Source organism: Berghia stephanieae, chromosome 13 (genome assembly GCF_034508935.2).
Source record: "Berghia stephanieae isolate SIO BIC M18660-M18661 chromosome 13, UCSD_Bste_1.3, whole genome shotgun sequence".
NCBI lineage: Eukaryota > Metazoa > Mollusca > Gastropoda > Nudibranchia > Aeolidiidae > Berghia > Berghia stephanieae.
In genome coordinates, this window is record NC_088372.1 from 36078341 (window position 1) to 36083340 (window position 5000).

Consider the following 5000-nt stretch of genomic DNA (forward strand, 5'->3'; position numbering starts at 1 on the left):
TGTATAACTGCGGCACTTGGGCGTTGACAAAATCCAAAGAAGAACATCTGGATGCCTTCCATCGCACACAGCTAAGAAGGGTACTGGACATCAAATACCCAAAAAAGATCTCAAATGAATCACTCTATAAGATCACAAAAGAAAGACCAATCTCCCTTGACATTTTACAACAACGATGGCAACTTTTCGGTCACATACTACCAGGGACAAAAACATACCAGCTAACCAAGCCATGTCGGGATATTTCCAAAAACACGGAACCTTTTTAGAGGAAGACCGATCACAACACTCCCTGTGATCCTAAAAAAAAACCTCACAACACTGGACAAAGCATTAGTCTCATAACGGCAGGGACCTTAAAATCTAACCCAGCAAGGACCCGGGATTATTTTGAGACCTAACCTACCACAAATAAATACTGGAAGCAGCAAGGAGCCCATCTTTCGGTGAGACGCGAAAGGGAGTTAAATCAATGAAATCCATAAACGTTTAGGGCTCGGGATCTGAAGATGGTGTTGACTTTGTGGAGTGCTTTGTAAAGGATAGAATCAGTCAGGGTAATTCCGGGCTCTGAAAAAGTCAATTAGTTCTTTCGCCCGTTCTCCCACTTTCATTCTCTCTCTCTCTCTCTCTCTCTCTCTCTCTCTCTCTCTCTCTCTCTCTCTATCTATCTATCTATCTATCTATCTATCTATCTATCTATCTATCTTTGTGTCTGTCTCTCCTTTCTTTTTCTTCAATATCTTTACAGCGGAGGTAGAGGACCACTAATAACACTATTGCTGTATAGTATTCTTTAATTATATTCAGAAATATTCAGAACAAGCTGGCAAAAGCATGTATAATAACAGACGTCATGTCATGTCTGTCTCGTCCTACGTGTTAAGTGTTACTGTTGGCTTGGGACCTCTTTGTAAAGTGCTTTGAGCATGTTTAGTGGATATATTCATTCCGCTATATAAAATCTTCAGTTTTATTCAATGAACATCCTTACGTCCTTCACCTTGCCTTTATTCAGTAACCTAATTAATACACCAGTCCATCTGTGCTCAGGTCACTAGGAAAAGCCCCACTTCCCATCCAAGTTCATATTTTATATATATCACTGTAAAGTACCTCCCACGCCGTGTGTCGATAGAGGGAAATCTATGGCAGTCAAAGATATCCACCATCCCAGCCCCTAATGCGATCTGACGGGTAACTGACCAGAACTTATTTGGTTAGCGATGGAGTATTGTCCAATTACAGGAAACACAAGGCTACCCTGTGAATACAAAACCCGTCCTGCTTTCTCATCCGTTGTCAAACGTGCAAACGATTTCCACGCTCTTTCAATTCCTTTCTATCGATAACCGGGAAAGTAAAATCCATCCTTGAATGAACATATTTGAAGGTCTGATGTCCAAGAGCAAATGTTTTCAGTCTTTCAGGGCCATTGAGCCCGTGGAGCAGGAGTTTATCCCGGTTTCTATATCGTGAAATGAACAATAGCAATTGCTTGTTACCCTATTGATATGGCGCTAGACTATCGCAAAGTGCTTTCCGCCATAACTGACAGACACAGCTACCAAATTACTACTCGGTAGACAGGGAAATCAGAAAAAAAAAATCTCAAGTGCACCCAGAATTGATCTCGTCCCTTTCCGTGTGACGCGAACGTTCTATCGAGTGAGCTATCGGACCCCCAGGAGCAAATATTATGGGATTGATTTAACTTTTTTTTGTAACGGGCAACATTTTTTAATTGGTTTAAGATTATTCACACTAAAATAATGAACCTACAACAATTTAGGTTATCAGACCTGTAAATCAATACACGTAGATCTAGTCTCATATAAGCCATTATTGTGGCAGCTTTAGCGTTGAAGTAAACGTAACATAGAAAATGATAACTATAGGGAATGAGATTACCTGAAGAGTAGCGTCCCTTGATTGGACGTCACCCATAGTCTGTGACGTCACCGGCGGAAAAGTTATTAGAGAGAGAACGTCATGTTGGTTGTGCGCATGCGTCTCTCGTCCTCGCCCACGTCTATAGGATTAGTTTGCCAAAAACTCTCAAATCTGGGATTTTAAAGAAGACCTCGCGTGGACCAAGTTTTGAGATTTGTATTTTTATTTTGCCAAGATGAAGGTCATTTATATCGATGAATATTTGAAGGACGAGTTTTTTGGCCAAAATTTTAAATATGTGTTTTTCTAGAGTACTCCAGTTAACTGGTTAAAGCCAGTTTTCTCACGTCAAGGAGATTAATCTATTCCGTATTTTGTTCCTTTATTTGAAATCTCGGGCGAGTCTAACACGACTACGGGCAGAAGCCTTATATCGATAAACCCTTTGGTGTCACCTTACACATGACTATGGTGAGAAAACGATAATAAAGAGTCTTTTCCAAGGACTTCAACTTTGCGTAATTCGCAGCAGGGCTTGAACTAAGGAACCACTGGTCACAAGTCGAGTGCTTTATTCGGAACCCGAGTCGAGTTAGTCCAACACGAGTAGGCACAGATGGTTTGCGTGGCATTGAATAATACCCTATTATCGATAAACCCATTTGGTGTCACCTTACACATGACTATGGTGAGAAAATGATGGTAAAGGTCCGTTTCCAAGGACAAATTTGTGTCACACGGAAAGCAGGACTTAAACTGGGGATCATAGATCACTAGTCGAGTGCTTTATCTGAGAGGCATGGGGAGACCAACACAAGTGGAGACAGATGGTATCGTGTGGGATAATACCCCGGTATCGATAAACCTGTTTGGTTTCACCTTAGAATCTTGACTCGTGTTAATCCCTATCTCACGACACGTCCTCGCCAACAATTGGATTCAATAGTCCAATGTCACGTCCGCCCCAGCAACCAGCAGCTTGGTTCTAAGCAAAGAAAATCGATACTTTTTATTTTTCATGCTGGCTAGAACTTTTCAACCTGTCATGTGATCAGAATCTATAAAAGTTAAAACATGATCAGATTTATAATGTTTTTCTCCTCAGGATACACTTTTATGCTCGTCGGAGAAGCATTTCATAAGGCGTCCGCCATTGTTCCGATAGTTTAGAACCAGTTACTAAGTTACTATGCGTCATTACGAGGGAAGTGACGCCACGACTGTTGAAGCCTATTAATGCAAGAAAATGCATATAACAGTTTCCGAACTGAAAGAGATATTAAACACGGTACTTTTCGTGCTCAAAACCCTTCTTCAGCCAACAACAATCTTAGAGTCTCGACTCGTGTTAATCTCGATGGCATGACACGTCCTCGCCAACAAATAATGCAAGAAAATGAATATAACAGATTCCAAAATGAAACAAATAGAAAACACACAACATTTCGTGCTCAAACCCTTCTTCAGCCAACACAAACCTTACAGTCATGAAAAAATGGCTTCTGTTTTGAAGACGTATAAATAGAGCGTGACAACCCATTTGCCCTTCTATATATATATATATATATATATATATATATATATATATATATATATATATATATATATATATAATATACAACTTTTATTTTATTTACAGAAACAAATAAAGCTGCCGAGACATGCTTGTCGGACGCCTGGAACGCGAAAGCCTGATACTTGATACATCCGGACATTCATTTTAAAAAAATAATTCTCGTAGCTCCAAGTGTCTCAACCTTTTCGCTATGGCCTTAGACGGCGTCTACTTATATTCAGTCTGTTAATCCAAATTGTTATGGCCACATTGTTGTGATGGAAATATTGTCTAACAAACACAAAATATTGCTCATATTACAACAATGTTAAGACAAGCCCATAGTTGTGTTCGGTTATCAGACCTGCAAAATATGTGTACATCGGCCTCAATTATTCAGATTCGAACCAACGACCTTTCAATCAGAAATAAAGACAAGCAACTTGACCTGATTGCAATCAACCCACGTCGTCCCCCTTCCGCCTTTACCCAACACCCTTCCCCTCCCCCCACCACACACCACACACACAGTCACACACGCAAACACACACCTTATCAATGATCGGAAATACAAGCAATTAATTTGTCGGAAAATTGTGCGTGACCCGGAAGTTTTGTAATCAATTCATAAAACACGCAATCATGTGACACCTCGCTGTTATCCGACCCCATTATCGCTGTTGCTTGGGAACTTTGTTATTTTCGTCACGTGACCCTTCATAACGATGAGCGTCGTCAAGAAGTTTCCGCAAACCGGCCAATCAAAACCAGAGACTATTTTTGTCCGTTGTTTGCTATTTTCAACACGTTAATCTAATTCAAATATTGTTGGGGGTATTATCTATGAATCCTTAAGAGGAAATTATTTTCGTGAGATGTGAACCACTCGTGGATGTCTTTCGAGCAGCGCCTACGTGAACTAGGGCACCGTGACTTTCTTGATTGTCATAAAGCGCTGCTTGACATAAGCGTTTTTGTTTGAGAGTGGATGAAATTGACGTCATCAAAAGTGTGTGATTTCAGATTTTAGCCATATTATTATGGTATGGAGGGTGAGGTGACATGGCAGATAAGGCATTTGCGCAGTAACCGGAGTGCCCGGGTCTTGGCCTAATTTCAGACACTTCAATCTTAATTTCGTAACTCTCTCCTTAACAGCCATTTTCATAACTTTCTCCAAAACGTCACACCCACTCAACAAAAATAAAATGTTTTCTTACTCAAACAGAAAATTAACAAGCACATTTTATTGGTAATATTGTTCAGCAAAATGAGCTCTACAACACAGTGTCGAGTCTTTTTTAAAAATAGATATAACAACAAATTTTCTTTAAATTTTGTGGAATCTACAAAAGAAGTCAGAATGATAAAGTGTTGGTTGAATCGTAACGAATGTGAGGATTTTGCTTTTATTGGAAAGGAGATGGTTGAAGAAACCGTTGGCAATATTCATCATCATCATCATCACCACCATCGTCGTCAGCAGCACCACCATCACCATCATCATCATCATCATCATCATCATCATCATCATCATCATCATCATCATCAT